The 22,463-nt window shown below is 31.3% G+C and overlaps 1 protein-coding gene across 2 annotated transcripts in view; it reads right to left on the bottom strand.

Annotated features, from left to right (window-relative positions):
* LOC130893429 (prothoracicostatic peptide) overlaps positions 1-21,589 on the bottom strand; it is a 51,259-nt gene extending 29,670 nt beyond the window's left edge. The window contains exon 1 of one of the 2 annotated variants that reach the window (XM_057799532.1): positions 21,422-21,589. The gene's annotated coding sequence lies outside the window, so the exon portion shown is untranslated. The remainder of the gene's footprint in view (positions 1-21,421) is intronic. The other variant, XM_057799531.1, reaches the window with a different exon arrangement.
* Between the last annotated feature and the right edge of the window lie 874 nt (positions 21,590-22,463).

Here is a 22,463-nt window from a genome sequence, read left to right as displayed (position 1 = left end):
AATTCATTTTTGAGATGATAATGGTTTAAATGGTAGATAATGATCAAAAGTTGTGAAGGTATAGGGAGAAGATAAAGGTAAAGAAATGTGAAGGAATATTGGTCCTACTACTTTCTAATAATTAGCTGAAGAATCTTCTATTAAGTAAAGTTAAAATTCATTATAAACGTAAACTATAATGAAATTATTTGGAAGATTGAAGAAAGAGTTAAAGATTAAATAAACATAGTAATATCATAAAGTGGGGGCGTTTTAAATGTTATTCCACTGTTCCCGGACTCATTTAGTGTATTTATCAAACGCCTTCACTTTTTTTAATAACTTTAACTTCTTTAACACATTGTACGTTAGTATCCAAAACAATCAGTTTTTAATTCTCTTAATGGCAGATATTTCAGCTAATTGTTAGAAACATAACAATCAAACTTTGTTATTGTTGTGAACGCACCTCGTATATATGTATATTTCTTTCATGTTATTAATCTGTTCGCCGCATATACTGAATTTTGTTACCGTGGCAACAAGCTGTATTGTGGTTTTTATTTTTAGACCTTTTTTTTTGCTTGTCTAGTCGTTTAACGCTGGGCCGTAAGATAAACAGAAAAAGAAATGTAACACTTGCTTTTTGGCCTTGGTAGCGTGTGTGTGATTATTGGCGCGCTACTATCGTATAATATATTTATATATTTTGTATTTTGGTTTATGTCAATTAGCAAGAGTGGATAAATGTTTTAGTTTCAATGTATAATTTAGTTAAACAGTAAATACAGTCCACTACTTATTGGTTTATGGTTTAATGATGTAGTAAAGGTGAATAAGGAATCAGGAATCTCCTGTACAGTTATCAATAGCGTCTATCATTCAAATAATTCTTAGAGACCAAAAGAACTAAAGTTTAATTGAAAATTTTATTATTTATTGGACTTTTAATGAATTGAAATTTCCATCCACCTAATTTTGTTCATTAACAATTATTACTATCCATCATACTATTTAATCGATTCTAAAATCTTCGTTGAATTTTGAATCATATGTACATATCTCATTGTTTTATGTCTTGAGATATAAAATACAGAAATGTGATAATAAAATTATTCTTTCAACTACATCAAGATACATATTCCATCTTTTCTTGATATTCCTTCTTGAAAATATTGTTGAACTATCTTTCCAAAGCAGTATTTTTTGATAATTAAACATTTTATCTACTATCTTATTTAGAGCAAGTGAATTATTTGCAATTAATGTCATTTCTGACTATTCAAAGTTCGTAGACCTGAATTTTAACACAGCTGATATAATAATTGCGTCGTACAAAAAAAGTGAAGTATGGAGATTTATAAAATGGAATCTATCAAAGGTTTTTCACGGACAAAGCGGAAAATCCTGTAAACATCAGATCCCGCAATGCCGTTATTGTATGAACAACATAAAATGTAACAGCACGTAAGTTCATTTAGAGTTGATGGACACCGAAGTTTAATTTTTTTTAACATGACTTATTTAATAAATTCACATAGTGGTTTGCAATCTCAAATAATTTTAATAATACACACATTATTATTTATTTATCAAACATCTACATTCCATTTTATTTTGGTAATAATATAATGGACTTTTTTGTTTTTATTTGATAAGTTGTAGACTAATCAACTTAATTGTTTCACATTTCATTTTTTTCCTTATGTAAATAACACGATGTTTTAATACCTCCTGCAAGTATTTACAATAAATAATTACGATTTATGATAATTTTCTTTAGAATGTCTCTTTAAGGCGAACGGCTTCCTTAGCTTGTACAACGATCTGAAATTCTATATATTTCCTAAACCATTAATTTAATCGAGTTAAATAAAGAGTAAATTTTTGTTAAAAAATCAATAGAAAAATCTTTATATTGTACTTCCTATAAAAGTTACAGATCGTTAACCATTAGGCATGAGCCCCCCTTGGCCTTCAGTTAGTAATGTAGAATTATTTATTCACACTATATGGACATGCGTAATCATCTATTAGAAATTGATAATGTTGGAATATATAATTTAGAAAATATACTTAATTTTAATTAACCTACGAGTCAAGTCCCGGAACACCCTGTATATGATGACATTTCTCAATAGGGAAATCATAATATCCTTTCATTATTAAGATCACTCGAAATATTTCTTATAAAAATGAACCTACTTCAAAGTCTATTAGAAAAATATTAAATTCATTATAATCACAAAGCAAGAAATTTTTTTTCTGAATTCTGCTCATTTTTTATTTTAATTTATATAGCACGTCTATGGTATAGCGGATATTGCTGTCCACCATATGCAACAGCCATCCTGTTTATTGCTCTTTTATTTCTATTATACTTTTAACGAGGATTTATCCCAAAAGTTCCTGACCTGACTCAGTGAAACAAATGAACCATGAAAACAATAGAGTGAAAGGTTAGAACCGGATCCAAAGAAGGCAAAGACCGTTCTGTCTGCAGGCAAGGTCGAGGCGTCAGTTTTTTGGGATGTGTGTGGAAAAATGTTTATTGACTATGTTCAAAAAGGAAAAACTATCAACGGCGAGTATTGTGCGAAGTTATTGCAACGGTTGAGCAAAGTAATCAAGCAAAAACGGCCGCATTTGGCTAAGAAGAAAGTGTTGTTTCATCCAGACAATGGACCAGCTAACACATCATTTATTGCTATAGCCAAAATTAATTAATTGAAATTTGTATTTCAATTAACATCGATTTTTGTGCGCGTCGCTGGGAAAAGTATATGGAGCTAATGGAATAAATAAATATATTCCTTTCCAAAATTTTTGCGTTCACTTCGTTGATCCAGATACTTTTGGGACTGTCCTCGTATAACAGGAAAGAGTATTGACTTATTTAACTATTTATTATTTACATTAATTAACTATACTAAATAAACTAAAGAGATTAAGGATCCTTTGACCTTATGCCACATAAAATTAATTACAAACGTTTTGTTCCAATGGTTCACTTCTTGTGAAGTTTACTATTCATCAGTTATTTTAAGAAATACGCGCGTTTTCACATCTTTTTCTAGCACAATGCATGAAAAGGCAGAGTATGTGATCTTCTCTCCGGCCCATGTTTACTTGAAAAAGCCAAAAAGCACTCTAAAAATTTCGATTTATTTTCATTCTAAATACTATATTCAAATGAGATTGATTGAAATATCAAACGATATCTCAAATAATATTATAACGGTGGCGATAGAATATACCCATTTAGATCAGAATAAAAATCATATTTGGAGTCATAACAGATGAAAGCTTTGGTTTTCGAATGACGATTTTCCCTTATGGCATTGTCGCTGTTATTAATTGATAAGGATAAGCTTGAATAATTTATGGGAAATAACTACTCCAAATTTTCGTTAATCTCATATGAATTTGTAACTGCAAAATTTTCTATTGGATGTTTCATGAAAAAAATGTGGAGTGGATCGTAGTAATAAAAGAAAATGGGGGCGTTTAAAATTATATCTCTTTGATCCTACCTCACTCTATATAAAATTCTCATACGTTATGGTATTAATATATTCATCTACGCTTTTTTTTTCACACATTAATACCATGTTTTAATATTATACATAACAAGCGCGGAAATTGACATTCAACACACGAGTTGGGAGTGTTTTTATCACTTATAGTAATTGAGCAATTTCAAAAAGGAGAGTAGTGTGTTTAACGATTTTGTGATATTTTTTGCACAGATTGCAGATTTCCTGGTTGTTCCCATTACGCCTGAGAGGCCACCGAAGCCGTAGTCTCTTAAGGGTCTTCTCGGGTAATCTTCGGAAACAGTGTCCCGTATATTACTCAAATTTTGTAAATTACTATTGGTACATTACCAGATATGGTACTACTTATCCCATAAATTTTCCTTGTTGATAATTAAGTAAATATCGGCGGTCATCTACGTTTGATGGCCTAAGATCACTAGATTGTTTAAAAATTTCATCAGTTATAGTGACAAATCTTGATTTTTTCGTTTTGCTGTCAGGCAATTTAATAAATGTTACAAATTCTAGATGTTTGACGTCATCGATTTTTATTTGACACAATTTTTGCTTCTTATCCAAATACTACAACACATAATACTCGCCGTTGACAGTTTTTTCTTTTGCAAAATTTTCCTACGCGCATTCCAAAAAACCTACGTCTGCAGATGGAACCGTCTTTCCCTTCTTTGGACCTGGTTTTCTCTTTTCAGTTCATTGTTTTGATCGTTCTTTTGTTTCGGAAACATCTTCATGACACTGTTTTCTTTTGAGCAAACGCGGCACCCATCTTCTGCACAGCTTTATCATCTCCCAATTATGTGATGTACCGTACTTTTTGATATGTTTACTATGTCTGTTAGCTCGTGAACTTTCAGTCGACGATCATCCAGTAGGTACCACTTTGTGGATTTTCTACAACATCTTTGGAGTCGTCACATAATTTGGTGGATCACTGCGATGCAGGACTTTGCAGATCGTACGACCTCGTTTAGACTATGCTACCCAATGTTTTACTGTTGGTAACGAAGAAACACTCTCAACCAGAGTAGAATCTAGTTCAACTTTTATATTGGTTGTGTTAAGGCCTTCCAAATAAAATTATTGTATAACATAACGATGACAAATTTTTTTCATGTTTACAAATTCAATGAAAACGTTTACTATTGATGGCTGCCAAACAAAAACTAAACAACATGGCGTCTTACAACTTGAAACATATGCTGTATAGATGGTGTACTTTCGAAAACAGTATTTTTCAAGCTACTACCGCCATCTCTAAGTCAGTCCTTGCACTTCTGAGACCATCCTCGTACATTACTTAACAATTACAGTATGTAGCGGCGGTCAGATTATGTTTTACTTTTCGAATAAGGGTCCAAGTTCAAAAATGGTGTATTTTTTTCATGAAAATACGAAAACATAGTTAATTGTATACTACTTTTTATATCTTGTAACATTTATCAAAAATTGCAATGAAACGGAAAAACAAATTTTATTGGATGTCACTTTTGGTCATAATCGGTTTGTGTAGTGCTTAAACGCAAGGTGCCTTCCAAACGAGAGTCAGTTGTTGAAGTTCTTTATTTCGATTTTAGAAACTTTGTTTTCAAGTATAGAGCTCTTCACAACTATAGTTTGAGCAAAATGAGGAGTAAATCTACATAGCATTATCAAACAAATTCGAAAAGTCTTCAGCAGGAAGTTTTTTATAAAACTCCCGCAAAGGTTCGGCGTATATATTATTAGTTAAGTAAAACAACAGCTTTGAGTAGTTTCCCTTGTCCGTAATCTGGTGTTCTGAGAATTAGACTTATGGTTATATTTATTGAACGTACGATTTTAATAATTAATTATGATTAAATAGTCTGATATATTTGTTTCGGGTGAACCAAATTATATTGGCTGGTTAAAAATTTATGTTTCATGCACCAACCCTCTCACATGGACAGAATCTGGCGGGAGGTTACCCACCTTTTCACTATAACGGAATTGATATTTCTCCGTAGATGAATAAATAAATTTTTAATTCTAAAAATAGATTATTACATTGGAAATTTGTTTGGAGGTATTTAATTGCTAATTTTCCATTGAAAACTGACTGTTTATAAATTCTACGTAACATTTCCAATTTCGTGAAAATTAATAGGTGAATGCAAATTGAATATATGCAATCTTTTCAGTATTTGTTCGTCTATAGGAAGCTGTTTAATCAAACCACGTTTTTAAAACAAATTGAGTTGGTACGTAGTCAGGAATATTATTATTTTGTCGGAAAAAATTCTGATCACTCGCTTATCGGGAAATGTTAATCGGTATAGTTTATATATAGAACAAAAATGTTATAAAATTTATTTCAATTTTTTTCAGTCTCAAATGGGAGAGAATACAATTTTTAGTATGAAATCCGTTTTTTTGATTGTTATAGAAATAATATATTTTAAGTTTTGAACTTTCCCGTAAGTTTTAATTGAATTTAAAATGGAAAAGTACATTCTAGTTGCTCAAATTCGGCCATAGCCATAGTTCTTCAGTCAGTATATGACAAATGCCTTCTTTTTATTTACCTATAACTTTTTCATCTCTTTAACCGTAATCCGACGTATAATTAAGTGTTATTTTTTTATTTTGGCTGCCCCGAACCCGGGGTACTACATAGTATCTAGCTCCTTATTCATTTGCATAGTCGTAGATAAAATATGGTATTCAACATAAGATAAAAGTCACTGTTCACTTGATGAATTTGCTTCCGTGAATCATGGACCAAATTACCAGTTACTTGAGAATATATTATTATTCCTACATTTGTTTAATATAGATGAAAATTTATAGAGTTATGGAAGATATATTCTTTAGACAACAATTTCTAGTAAATGAGGTTATAAAATGATCAATAAATGTCTCATCTTATGTTTAATCTAAACAACAAGCGTTTACGCTGCAACTCATAAAATTTTATAGCCACTTTTGATAACTAAGATGTTAAAAAATAAATAATTTCGCTAGAAATAAGTAGATTCATAATTTCTTTTTTTATTACAAAAATTCTGCGTAAATTTGATGAATGTATATAAGCTAATAGGTTAAGTTAGGTTAAGTATGATTACAGAATGAAAATTGAGGATGATCTTGGTTCCATACAAAAAGGAACTACAAAAAAGAAAAACAAATTGCATCCGTTCAAATACTTAAAATAAATTCACAAATTAGCTCCAAGGTAGAAAAAATAAAATATTGTAGGAAACTTAAATGTGGTATTTTGTTGAAATTGAGAAAGCGTCGTAGGGTGTTTTTTGCGCCGCTAGGTAGAGAGTAAAACAATAATATATAGGGTTATGAAAAAATAATCCACAAAATCTACAATGCAAAATTCAAAAATACGACAGTTTATTAAACATAAATCAAAAATAAGCATTAAATTGATCCAACTTATGACATCTTCAATATGTGATTAGAAATAAACTTTATTTTAGTAATAACTTTTAAATTACAGATCATTTTCGGAGTTATACAAGATATTTCATATCTAATTCAAAATCAAGGAGTGTAAGATCTAGGGACATAGGTGATCATTCCATTGATTTACGTCTTTCAATCCACCTCACTTTAAACTGGTTATCCAGAGACTTTCGAAGAACATTAGCACCATAATGTGATAGTGGTGTATAATCTTGCAAGAACTAAATACTGGGATCCAGGTTTTCCCGATCATTTGGACTTGGAAATGCTGCAATCAAGTCAAGAAGAACTTCAATACGAAGATGTTTCAAAGATCGCTCAGTTATTAAATTCCAGGAAAAGAAATAAGGACCAATGAATCTTTTCCTGACGATTCTTACCAATCATCAATTTCTTTAAGGCTCTGGGTGTGTTTTTTGTTTTGTTTTTGTCGAGCCTAGTAGCGACAATTTTGTAAATTTACTGTATTACATAAACAAAACGTTTCCTCGTATGAAAATATTGCGCTATTAAGAAAATTTGGAATTTCATTACATTCAGTCATTAAAATTAAAAAACCTCTATATGGTTCCACTCCTAAGAATCCGTGAACAAGTTGAGCTTTGTATAGGTGAAGTTTTTTATCTTTATAAACTTTTAACAGTTCATTCTTCTGTCAAATATCATCTTCAAAATGCAACATCTGCGAGCAAGCATCTACTCTGCAGATGTCCTGCCTATTTTATCAAATGCCTTAGGTGTCCTTCGAAGGAGTAGTGCTTAGGACACAAAAATAACATAATGTAAGGTAATTTGTGTTGTAGTTGCGCGAGGGTTGTCTTCCAGTGACAGCAAAATATCATCCAGATTTTGGAGCATCTCTCACGCTTCTTCTTCCATTAAATTTTGCAGCAATTTTGCTTTTAGTAATTGAAGGTCTTCAAAAAATGATTCTTCATGACTTCGAAGTCTATCGCTGTAATTCATCACGTCTAGAATTTCTGTTTTTTCTCTTTCGGTTGAAGGAGACATAGACCAGCTTGAAACTTCTTGTTTTTGGAGAGTCTTACATTTTGTTTTATTTATGAGAAAGTAGAATTCCTCTGCTCAAATTTTTATTCCTACTCTAATCATTGAACCACTCGCGCTGTTTTCAATATAATGTTTCAAAATTTTGCCCAATGCTATTCATGATTGGTTAGTTACTGAAAACCTTCCATAGTCTTGTAGTTGCTCAAAGCTTTTGTGTTCATTTTTGACTTTCTAGCCTTTTTCAGTTTCTCGCCTTTTTTAAATCTAAATCTGGTAATTTTCTTCCTTTAATTTGCCACCACAAGACAGTTGTCTGTATTAGTAGTAATATTTACATAATATTGTTAAATTCCCGAGACTAGCAATTGATACTTTTTATAGAACATGTTCAGGAAAAATTAGTGAAACTACTATTAATTTGCGCGACTCTATAGTTAAATAGTATCTCTACTTCTTGAAATTATTTATTACGAAATTACATTTTTTATAGAGATGATAAAAGTAAAATTTTGTGCAACATATTTGTGTCATTAAGAAAAATTTGTCTAATATTGTGTTCAAAGTCATATCAATTGATATAAAGCTCATAATACCGAATGTAAAGCTTCAAAGCTCCAGTCAGTTTTTAACTTAGAGCATCACTGTTTGTTTTTAATCTTTTGCGACATTTTAGAATAGTCTCTCGATGTTATAACCTCTAAAATGAAAATTGCCAATAATCTCCATCTCTGCTCATTTCATAAGACTTTCCGTTCATTAATATGAAAATTTAGTTCAAGCTTCCAAATGAAAATTCCTAATCTTTCAACTAACATGAACGTTTAGTAAACAAAGTTTATCATTTTACATTTAAATAAAAAATAAATGTTGGTTCTACCAATGATTATAGTCACGAAAAATCCACTAAACAACATATTTGTCATGTGAAGATACTTGAATCATTCATATTTATAATACAAGAAAAAGTTGAGGGAAGTATAATACAGATCTCGGTTTCTAAGACGAGTGAATAAATTTTGTTACCATAAGCTAACAGCCACAGGACTCTGAAGCGCGATAAAATATGATAAAAAAACTATTTATACTTTATTTTCTGATTAGATTAATTCTACATTGCAAAAAACGCGTTTAAATTTCAAAAGTAACAACAAACAGAGCGAAAGTTGAGTGAAAAATGTCATGAATTATTCATCTACTCTTTTATTTATACAGTTTGATTACTATTCAGTTTAACAAATTATAATGAAAATTGTTTACTGAAAACTGTGTTTCTCGAATCAGTTCGATTCCACATATTGCGATTGTGTTTGTTTGTACATCAAATACACTCCTTAATAATTCACATATCTATTTAATGTTTAGCTTCCACTAGGATATCAAAGAAATTATTATATTTTTCAATTACAACCGACAATTTAGAGAAGAAATATGTTCTATATTATTTCAACTGACTCACGAGAAACAAACATTTTGAGGTAATTGAACGATAGCAATTTTATGTGACCGATTCCGTGTCAGTGGACAGTACAACCTAGGAGTACGTCACGACTGAGGAAAACGATTTATTCAATTCTGCTTTAATCACAAATACTTAGTACAGTTTTCTATAAATCTTGATCAATCGACGATTCTCACTGACTCTAATAGATCAAGGGAAACAAATCCTAGAGCAGATGTAAACTCTGATCATAATTTGCTCTACTCGGTACTAAAAGTGAAAACGAAGACCTCACGAGTACAAGATCCAGGAAATAAATGGTAATGTACATACAACTATATCATATCCCCTTGAAAACAAATGTGTCATGGTAAATTGACGAGAGACATCAAATCTCCGATAAGACATAAAAAAGTTCAACAGTTTGTCAAGCCGAAAGGAAAAAATTAATTGAACAGGACATATCATATTCCATGGGAGAGGGACAAAACTATGAAAACAATAATCATAATGTATTCAAGAGTATACATCTTCAGACCATACTTGACTTCAATTTACGTAGAAAGCTAAAAGAACATTCTGGCATACATAAAAGGAGAAACACCACAGTGCTGCATAACGATGCTGGAAAGGCACTTTCAACAAAGGAAGATCACGTCCAAGCATTTCCGAAGATGAAAAAGCAACCAAAAGTGAGAAAAACTGGACTCGATGCAATTTACCAAATTGGGAAACTTCTAACAACTGGCAGAAATCTTACTCAAATAAAAACAATGCTCATAGGTGATCAATTAACCTAATTAGTCATACGTTAACAATAGTCTTAAAGATACTACTCAATAGAATTCATGTCAAATGTGGACACAATATTGGCAAAGAACAATTTGGATTTCGTAGCAGACTAGGCACACGCTAAACTCTTTTGAACTACTACAAACGTGTTGTGCATAAAAAAAAATCTATAAATGTTTTATTGACTTCGAAAAAGCGTTTAATCAAGTCAAACACATATCATAATCAAACAGCAGTAGTTAGGCTAGATGATAACGTTAGACAGAGATGTGTTCTATCACCCTTGTTATTTAACCCTTCATTAAGAGAAGATATTTCACGAATCTTTACATGACAGGACAAGAGTAGTGAATATAGGTGGCGAAATTATAAACAACGTAAGATACGCAGATGAATCTGCCATATTTACAATCAACGGACCCAACGTTTAACTGATATCACATTTCAAATATTTAGGTAGCAAACTTAGCAATGACATAACGTGCGATGAAGAGATAAGAGCGAGGATTGAAGGGATGCAACAAATGGAAATCACCTCTCACTAATGGAAACCTCACAGCTCAGATGCGGTTAACATCATTCCGTTGTTGAGTATGGAGCATTCGAGAGTGCTGGTTAGGGGGTTTCAAATTTCCAAAAGTTTGAATTTCAAATGACTTTGCTCTTGCCCTGCGTCCAAGTGATGCAAAGTTAACTCTCTCGAGTTTCAGGACGATCGGACAACATTTAGAGGTTGCACACTTTGAACATGAACAGTTTTTTACCTGGTTTGCGTATTTCTAATTTTGAGTTATATAGGAAACACTAAGTTCTAACGGACTTTGCTTTCTTGTGTTTCAGGTAATTAATATATAAAATGGCAACTAAAAGAGGAGTTTGGCTGTTAGAAAAAGTGCCTAGTAGTGAGTTTTTAGGAGCTCGGCTTCCTTCAAAGGAACAAGTACTCTTAGTATTCATTCACCATCATAAGGAACTGAACGAAACACTTTCTGAAGCGGCTAAATCCACCAGTACTAAACTTCAAGTAGTTTGGAAGAAAGCAAATATGTATACTTGTTAAAACTGAAGGAAACATTCGTATTAGTATACAGAAATTGTACAAAGAATATCAAAATCTCGGCAAAGAAAAATAAAGAAACACGGATAAGGCTAAGTTGAAGCGCGAGATGTGGAAAGGTGATCTGGTCGAATTATTTTACATTTACCGCCAAAATGTAATGGATATGACTGAAGTATCACAAGAAGATAAAGACTTTCTCATGTCTCAAAGAGAAGATCGCATGAGTTCATGAATGAGTAGTGATGATAAGGTTTTTGCCGCTAAAGCTAAAACGAAAACTTTACAAAAAGAAAAAAAAGAGTTATACAAAATCAAACACTTCCAATCTATAGCTTAGATTAATAAGACAGTAGCAGTTGAATTCTCATCTGCGTCATCATCCGAAGATGAAAAAGACAGTGAGTTTTTGGTGAGTGAGTATTTTGTAAATACTTACCCAAAAATGTGATGATTCAAGAAAAGTTTGAGGGCTAGAGGATAGTCGCAAAAAGCTGTGGCGGCTAAGAAATATTAGAAATTGGACCGAACTGGAAGTAGAAAAACTATTTTCTTTACGATATTGTTTTCTTACAGTGAATAAAATTTGATTTGTGACTATTTAAACTTGTTTTTTTATCAGATACAATACAAATATTTGTTTATTTATAACTAGAACTGCCAAATATATCGGTTTAAATCTATTTACATCCAACAAAGTTTTGGAAACTATATATTTCATTTATAATAAGCTATTAAAATAGCTTATTATAAATGTAGTATCCTACTGACGATTAAATCAATATTTATAAAAGACCTTACTTAATGGTTATTAAAAACCGCTCGTCAACGCAGAAAAGGTTGATGTGAAGTTGCAGTACTTTGTACAACTTTTCAACTGGCGATTATTTAACGTACCAATCAGCCACCATTTACATACTGTAAATAGTCATCAGTAGTGTCCTTAACCTAACTTAACCTAACCATTTATGGTGAATTAAACTACCATCTCGTTTCCACAAATAATCAATAGACATTATATTTACTTTTTCACGTTTACGTGTAGATCCTAATTTTACTTTCAATAATTAAAATAAACAATAAAAGACTCTTGAAGTGGAATACGCGTAAACTACTTTATTGTTTTATCAATTCGTTTTATGACGTAAAACAATTTATTTAACTTATTCCCCATTCGGGAGTAGTGCCTATTGAAAACAAAGGACTAATACATACACATATTCAATTAATTAACAGGTGCCACACTTGCTGTCATAACTATTCGGTTATAAGTTTGAACGAATTGGAGGAATATCGATTTTACATCTATCATTGAAATATACATTATTTTAATGGCAAATACCGACTCGATTCAAATAAACCGATTATATGTGAAAAGAAAAAGCCACGGAACAAGAATCAACTGAAACTTATGTAGAGTTAAGTGATATTGTTTCTTTATCAAGATGGATAATATGGTTAATAGAATATAGCAGGAGATGTTTGTGTCTCGAAAATCAATCACAATTAAATTTTACGACATATTTTTCGTAATTTGATAGAAAATAATTTACAAGATATGAGAATTTATTCATATTATTGCTGTAGTTATATAGTTCATTGGATAAAATCTTCAATTGAAATAGTTACATTTCAACGTCTGTACTAGTGTAATTTACAATTAGATAGGTTCCTTTGATGGTTTTTATCCATCTAACTCGAGACTCGATAAAATGTGAAGAGCTTTTATAGACTGAATGTGGAGAAGGGTATTTGTGTGTGTATGTTTGTTTGGGAATTTTTAATTGTTAGCTGGGGATACCTAGAGTAGGAAAACTACATCATGCGACTTGTTCAGCACACTTAAAACCAACCTAAATTTACCGCAGACTGCTTACCAAGTTCGCAGAAGCTACTCTTCTATAGTCAAGAATGGATAATAGGTACAACGAATTCAAGCACTACCTTGATCAATGTGCAAGGGCGTCTTCCCAGTTATGTGCAGCATTTAGTCTGCCAGACGTTCAAAAAGGCGTTAGGAGTTATAGTCCCCAGTCAGTCACTTGACTAGGCAACCGTTTTTTAATTTTTCAAATGTTGGTATAGTTGCTTAGCTTATTAGTTAAAACATGATTTTTATATGAAATGAAAGCTTGAACTTTCTAGTTTTAGCAAAAACAAATGGTTACCTAGCCTCTGACTGATGCAGCCTGACGCTAAATTAATTAATTTAGAACAGCTAGAAACTGAGCCAGTTCGAATAGAACAGACGTAACTCGAATTGAGCGATGAAGAGCAAAAAGCTGATTTAAGTGATGTAGATCAAGAAGAGGATTCAGAATCTGAATCAGAGGTAATGTTTATGTTAATTGATAAATATACGGTACAATTGTAACAGTTTATATTATAGTTTTAATAAATAAATTGCTTAATTTAATGTTAACGGTTTATATTTAAATTATTTTCTATGTTTCGATTATGTACGTGCTAATTAAAAAAATTGATTGAGAAAACAATTAATTACATTATTTATTTATTAAATATTTCAAATATAAAAAATGAGTTAATGAAATTTAATGGGAGTATCATAGATTAAGGTATAAAGTTCTTATGGAGTATCTTATAGCGGGGCAAATCTTCAAAGTGGGCTGCCAAAATTTCTAACAGTCAGAGGCTAGGCAACCATTTTTTTTCTAAAACTAGAAAGCTCAAGCTTTCATTTGATAATTGATATATAATATTAATAAGCTAAGCAACTATACCGATACTTAAAAAATCAAAACATAGTTGCCTAGTCAAGTGAATGACTGACTGACCTTTTCCAATAATATATGTCCTCTAACCGATCAGGTGCCTTTTTCAGCGACTTTTTGGCTCTTCGCCCAATTGTTTTTCGAATGTGCTCGTCGCTTCACAGTGCTGCAAATCTTGAAACTTACATTAGATACAGTTTTTATCTCTTTTTATGAGATATATAACCTCTTTGATATCTCATATATTTATTCATTTCATTGGATTTTCAACAGTACCCTAGGGGTTATTATACTCATAGTACTTGAATATTTGGCGCTATATAGAAAATGTAAAATGATGATTTAGGGACAATTAAGTACAAATACGAGTGAAATAGGATTTTAATTATTATTAATAACATTTTTGATAGCTCAAATCATTATTAAAAGCAGGTAATTGTGATTAACAGTCCAAATCCATTAGTTGAATAAATTGGCCAACATTTAGCAATCGTTATTCTGGTAACGTAACTCTATAGAGCATCCTAACTCATTCTTACGGAAAATGTAATCCATATTTAATAAATACTGTTAAATTTGACTCATATTTTCAAATGAGGCTGCGTCATCATCGGATCTATTCAAAATTTAGAAATAATAGATGTAGTAGGAAGTTTTTAACATCTATCAAATCTGTACAATGTTAAACTTAAAAATAGAAACTTAGAAATTTAAATTTGCCAATCATACATATTAGCAGCTTGGATTCGTTTCAGTAATATATGAGAGAGTCTGAAATTTGATGAAAAAAACGAAAAAATATTGTTTTCAAAAATATAACAATGATAACAAGTGCAGTATTGCCGCTCCGTATGTACTATTGCTGGAAATAATTAAATGAAACAAAAATTTACGAAGAATTCGAAACAGTTTCAGGAGCAGGATTTCAATCAATACGTATCTCAAAACAACGATGGAAAAACCAAGACACGGTTAATGTAAAGCTGCGAATAAGATGGTATAAGACGACGGGCGATTCGATTTCGAGAAATAAATAAATTTTTAGGATTATTAGAAAGCAATGCACCAAATTTTTAAAACGTACACCACGTCATCAATATATTTTTTGAATTAGAAGCTAGATTTTTAGATTTTCTTATTATAAAAAAGGATTTGAGAAGGGGCAACAAGGAAAAACCTAAAAATTGTTAGTCTTAGACCTTTTTATATGTTTTTCTTGATAAATCGTCTCTTAGATTCAAAAAATGCGTGATAAAATTATTTTGATTTAAACCAAAATAGGTCGAAATGTCGAATGTTGAAACTAATATTCTCAGAATCAAAATGATTCGTCAAGAAACATAAACTTAATTTCAGTAATCATTTTTGAATTGAATCAACGAAATATTTTCTTACAGGATTTTTTCAATCTGTGTCCCTTTCATCATCTGACTCAGGCAAAGATGATGGTAGATAGATAAGTCTTCTTATTTGTTTAGTTGGTTAATGCAGACACAATTTTTCTTAATTTTCTCACAGAGAAAAATCTACGGGAATAAGATTGAGTGACCCAGGTGGCCACACAAAGAAATATTGGTATCCAATGGTTTTGCTTAATAATCAAAATTATATGAGACGTATTGGAATCCACTTAGATCGAAAGTTGACTAATACTAATACAGTATTATTGGTTGAAAATCTCAACTAAAACCGAAGTCACCCGTTATAGTGAATGAAAAAACGACATGATTTTGACTACGTGCTTGTGAAGTATGTAAACCACTAATTCTCTGTCGACAAGCAACTTTAAAGCGTGGCCAAGTACGCATCAGAAGTCTAAATTATAAATTTTCATATTCTCATAAGATCCTTTGATTTGCTAACCCAGATTAACGGTTTGATAGTGAATATTTTTGAGCGTAGTGTGGCATCAATTTTTTTTACTTCATTTCTGATTGATCCGAACATCATATAGATAATATACGTATATTCATTCACATAAAAAAATAAATTCTCATATCATTATACCAACACCCAGAAAAAGTCCCATTTCGTACAAATTAACAGTAAGAAAAAGGCCACGATGTATCCAGTTTAAGTTAAATTTGACGAAACTGAGAGTTGATTTTGATATGTCGAGTTGAAATTAACCGAAAGCGATTTCAATTCAATTTATGGGAAACTAAAAGCTGCAAAAACGTTTGCAGCTTATCAGTGTTTGCAGGAAAACGTACAAAATTCGGTAGAAATTAAATTTTTAGACTGATTTGCTGTTTCTTTCGGCTCGTTTAAAAATTTTATAGTCGTATGGAGATTGTCATTTTCTATCTCTTCCTTGGTGTATCAAAATCAACTAAAACTTATCAGTTTTGTGTCGCAAGATTGCGGATTTACCCACAACACACAATGAAGCAAATAAAAAAAATGTAAATAAAGAAGCGTAAAAATTTATGGAATTATTTTCAATGTTTTGTATTATAGAATTCATTCCATTCGTCAAGTCGTATTTTATCAGGTTTTCTTATTGGAAATCACTACACATTGTGGTCTTTTCGGATCGTATATCTATCGTGTTCTTTAGGTTTCCTCCAACCCATTAGGTCTTTTCGATATTTGGTTGATAGCAAGTACTGTTACCAGAACCGTGATAGTCGGAGATTGTGCAGAAAATATCATTTAAACGATTCCAAGAACAGTCCAGACTAGCAGGTTGGAATAAACCTTATAGGTTAGTTCCAACACATCAAAAAATCACCCTTGGTACTGTGCCGATGCTGCGCAATAGACATTACGTGTTCAAACCGGACAGTTACCGTCATACACATGCTTCTGATTTGTGTTCCAACCGACTTATATATCGTTTGTGAACTGTTTCCGGGACAGTCTTTTCGATACTTGATTGATAACGAGTATTGTTCCCTGAACCGTGCATAGGTGGAAATTGCGCAGAAAATATCATTCAAACGCTCCAAAAACGGTTCAGATGGACCAAACATTATGATGTATTCGAGTTATATATGCCTCCACGTGCAAACAACTCGATTTCGGTACATCTAATAACTTAATGTGAAGAATTCAATCTATTTCAAAATTAATTCAAACTTTGAATTCCTGAAATAATTCGATTGTTCTAGTGTTTAAACTTATTAAGAAGAGAAAAGGGTTATCTCTCCAGCTGAGAATTAATTAAGATCATATTTCATCGTTTAACACTATAATCTTGGTTTCCGGATATTCGTTTCTAGTTTAATTATCATTTTTAGTATGAATATGGAATGGTGTAACGTTTCTTCACTCAAAGTGGGTGTGAAATTATGAAACTTCCTGTAATCCGCCAAAAAAATATCTTTTTAATAAACTCAGTCATTATCAGTTTTTATTGTTTCATTCTCGTAATTTTTCTTTTTTTCATAACTCAAAGTTTCGATTCAATTCGACATTCCTTGAGCAACGACATTTTCAGAGATTTGATATGAGATTGGATTGGTACTTGGAATAAATGTAAATTTTGAATCTAATACATTTTAATGAATTAGTTCGTAAATAGTATTTACAAAAACATTTCGAAATTCATCATTGTTTTTAGGAAAAATAACTCGATATAAAGTAACTTTCTATATTCATTTGTTGTTTCACTCGGTTCGTTTACAACATTCATACTGGAATTTGTAATTATTCATTAGATTACAGATTTACTCACAGTTAAATAAGCACACAACGAATCAAAGTCAAGAAAAACAACTTACATGTCATGGAATGTGTTTCAATGTTTATATTATAGAATTCATCAAGTTGTATTCTATAAATTATTGTGAATTCGGAACCACTACACATTGTGGTCTTTTGGGATCATCTGTTTTTCATATTGTATTTAGATTCTATGAAATTTTGGAATGAAATATGCCTCAAACGTATGCAGACAGCGAGCACGTTTGAACTATTTCTTTTGAAATCGGTTTGAGAATAACTAATAATTCAATATGGAGATTTCGGTCTATTTCAACATTAAATATTTCAAGTTCGAAAAGGGATCGAGGTGTTTAAATACATAAAAATTGAAATCAAAATTATGCCGCAGATTCATTCACAAAAACAAACAGAGCAAAGTGAATAAATTTTTGGCAAAATGATTAATTTGTTTCCGCGCTGTGTAGATCCAGTTCAGTAGTAAATAAATTTTTGTCGTTTCATACCTAAATCCTTTACTTTTTCAATAAAGATTAGTTAAAACACGTTAATGGTACTTTGAAGGTCATCAGAGTATTGTGAATTTATATTTTTGAGAAATCATTGTAGATTATTTGAATAGAACAAATAAGAAGGTATTGAGTGTATTGCTTTTTATTTATATTCACATTTTTCTAATGGAAAACTTCATAAAAACATTTTATTCCATTTTTTGGGTGGAATTAATATTGAAATAACTTGAACGTTCACGACATAAATGGTGATATTGCTAATTTCATGTACCCATTTACTCTTTCTATATAAACGTGATGTAGCGTATAAAACTAATAGTCCTACGTCTGAACCACATTTTCCGGATTCGTTGAAAATTTGTTTGACATCTTGATTACACGATGTGAATGCTTTGCGTTTACAACATTTGTTTGACTAAGCTTTTAATCTCTGAACCGTTTTATAGAGTATCATTGAGATTTTTAGTTGAAAACATTTTGTCTGGTGATAATTTCTACATCCTCAAAAGTACATACAAGTGATTGGTGTATACGAATTCCATCATTCAAATCATAATCCTCTGAAAAATCTGAAGTTATAGAAGGAAATTTCCAACCAGTATCATTTTCATATTACTATTTTCACTTGTAAAAACGAAACGTGTGGATTTAGAACCTTTCCACAGATGACTATTCACGTGAAATAAAACGTATAAATGATTGTAGTTAAAAACTTATAGCACTAGTAACTTGATGCCTACTTGTATGGTAATAGTCATCAGTGTCAGTGCTATTGTCGTTTGAATTTCGTTTAAGGAAGTTATTTCAAGAAAATTTCCAAATTTACCGTCTATATCCCTAGAAAATCCTCATACTTTTGGTCGAAAAGCAGCCCCACTGTTCCACGTTAGTCACATATGAATTTTTTGATTATTAAGGAAAAACAGTAGAATTAAGACAATTTCGATAGGACAACGTATTTTTCTGGAAATTTTAGATAACAATTCAATCCAATCAAATGTTTTTGTTTTCTCATGAGAGCACATTTACATTTTATGGTAATAAAACAACATAAGCATTATTCTGAAAAAGTTTGGCAGGATTTTTTGGAAATCATATCGTTCGATTCCTTTTACATTAATGGCAATTTGAATGCAGAAAAATATTTAGAGCTGCTGCAAAATAATAAAGTGGAAGCTTTGAAGCTGGCAGTACTTGAACCAAATGTTTCCAATCGGTGGATAGGGAGACGCGAATCGATAGAATGGTCAGTACGATCTCCTGATCAGAGCCCATTTTTATGGAAATGTCAAAAGCTTTGTATACAAAACTAAAGCCCTTAACTTAGATGACTTAAATGAGATGTTAAGTAACAATAGAAGCCATTATGATGTCAGAAGTTCGCGCGTACTATTCGCATAGCTTCGAGGAATGATTGTAAAGATAAATTTCCTACCTATCAGGTGCTGACCACCAATCCCATCAATTTTTAACACCGAGTCGTGTTTCACAGTCGGCATTACACATGGATCTAACATCTGTTTCCTTTTGACTTGCACCCAAACTCTTCTTAAACCCAAAAACCTCAAACTTTGACATCATTCCATAAAATTCTCTCTGACTCTCCATTTAATTTTTATAGTCTTCAATCCTCTCTAACCTTATTTAGACGTCTTAAAAGAGGTTTCGTTTCGTAGATGTACTCGAGATTCCACCGGTAGTTCCTTAATTTTACATATTTTCAAACTTACAAGTCTGATTTTGCGAGAACAAACTACAAAAAGATGTCTTGGTACTAAAAGTATATATCACAACACGTATTTACGTTTCAGATGGTTCACTTGGACTAAACTACAATCATAAACACCGAAAAAATCAATCACAGTTAAAGAATATTGAACATATCAGGTACTTGCAAGTACACACTCATCGTATGCGCTCGTATGAAGTAAATAAATAACGGACACCATTATTTTTGGTTTATAACACACCCTTTCGTCCTTCTCTTGACAATATGAACAAGAATTTTATTATAAAGTGTATTATTTTGAAATTTTTGAATGGATTATGTGGTTAGCAGAAACTGTTGTGATTGGCCGAATGACTACGGTGTATTTAAAAAAAAGGTGATTGTTATTAATATTAATGTTAATTCACAGGAAATAACGAATATGTATACTAAATTTTTGATAACTCAAGTTTCCACAACTCAAAATTTTTACGCTGCACATAGCGGTTTGACTTAACGAAGCTGGAATGTATTTTTCTTTCATTCTATTTGCAGTAACTCGTATTCTGTGATTTTTTGAAATTTACGCTTAATTTCAGAATTATATTGTATATTTTACTATAATATTATAAAATATTGTGTACAGATTACCGAAAAATTGAGATATTCATAAGATAGGATCTGTCTAAAAGTAGAATTTAATAAAGTATACAGCAATGTAGCCATCCTCCTAGCTATGGAAGTAGTAATAGGAAATCCCTTGAGGGATTTATGCGAAACATGAAAAAATTAAACAGAATTTATTCAATCGTGAAGCAGTTTATTTTTACCTCAGAATACTGTTATATAAACAAAGTGTAAATATTGTTAAACTGAATAAGTATTAAGACTTTCTTAAAGAATAATACCATATAAAAATGATTTTTTTGCACCTTCCATTCTTAAAAGTGCTTGATATTAAACTTCAATATGGATTTGTACAATAAATTTCACATGGAAATTATACTACTTCTAATCAATTTATGGTAAAGCATTTAAATTGAATAATTGTGGCTAAAGTGGGTTTTAATTGCCGTGTGAACGAACAATTTGAAATATTTAAGCTCCTCAAATTCAAATCAAAATTGTATCGAGCGAGAAAGGAAGAAAGTGAAGAAAAGGAAGTAATTAACTAAATGTTTGATTCTGATGCACAACTTTTTAATATCTGCACTTAATAATTCGATAGAATCACTCAGATATATCAAGTTTATATAAGAAATTTAGAGATGTTTTAAAGTTATGTCGAATATATATTTCTTCAATGAAATTTCTTTTGTACCAATAAGCACGAAGCGTCGAAAGGAAAACTTTGGCGCAAGAAAGATTCTTCTGATTTAAGATTAGATAAATTTATTACTGAAAAGTTATTTTCTTATTTCGATGTATGGAAACTTTATTTTTGGGATATTATTAGCGGTGGGTATAAAATACGAAGCGAAAAAATCTCGCAAATATTTGTTTATTATAAAATAAAGTAGATTGAACTTACGCTCAAGCTTTGCAAATTTCTTCTGGAAGCAAGTCGCGCACTTTTCGCGAACTCAATAACTTTGAACAACTTTCATGTATTTAAATCGTGGATAAGAGCGCAGAACGATCTGTGGCAGAACGCACAGTGGAGAATATTCGAATTGAAGTCACTCCGCCAAATAGGTACGCGATGCGCCCAGTTTTCCACTTTATATACAGAAAATCTCTTTTCGTTTTTACCCCCACCAGGATAAGGTCATCGTTTTTCGAGAAGGGTTTTCATTGATAATATTAGTGATAATTGGTCAACGACTAAAAATATTTCGTCTGTTTGGGACATTAATTGGTTTTTATATCTGATTTTATGTTGTGCAGAACCGATTAGCAATCATTTAAAATGAAAGTTTTTACAACAAATTCAGTTCACAGCTTTCTTTATGGTAATTCTTGTTAACGTATTTTAATTGAACAATAATTCTCCAATATTCATGTGTATCTGGTAGATGTTTTTAGTTATATTACCAAATTCCCTTCTCCAGCCTTTCTACGCCATTTTTATATAACGGTTTTTCTACGATCTCAAAATGACAATGACAACTTCCTTATTTGATTGATATTTTCAATACAATCTGATTCATTCATTCAAATTTTAGCAACTATTCTATCAACATATGACATAATGTACCATATTGATGGAAAGTAACATTTTTCCACTATTTAGAAAGTTATTTATATGATATTATATTAACAAGACAAAATATACTCTCGTCGGATTGATTGAAATCGATCTTAAAAAAGCGTGCCGACACTACCGAGCATTCGCAGTTATCAGTGTTTATAAGAGGCTATTGTAGAGCTGTGACTGAAATGAGCCACTTACCGGGGTGATTCAAAACTTTATGTCCATTAAAAGACCAAAGGAGAAAACTTTAAGTGTAGATTTATAGCTATAAGAATGTTGTAAATACCAAATAGAGAAGGATTTTAATTACCGAATTATTAAACAAATAATACACACTAACCTTTATAAAATTTATACTGGAGGCTCTAAATTAACAAAG

Source organism: Diorhabda carinulata, chromosome 4, assembly GCF_026250575.1.
Source record: "Diorhabda carinulata isolate Delta chromosome 4, icDioCari1.1, whole genome shotgun sequence".
NCBI lineage: Eukaryota > Metazoa > Arthropoda > Insecta > Coleoptera > Chrysomelidae > Diorhabda > Diorhabda carinulata.
This window is presented reverse-complemented; position numbering and strand designations above follow the sequence as displayed.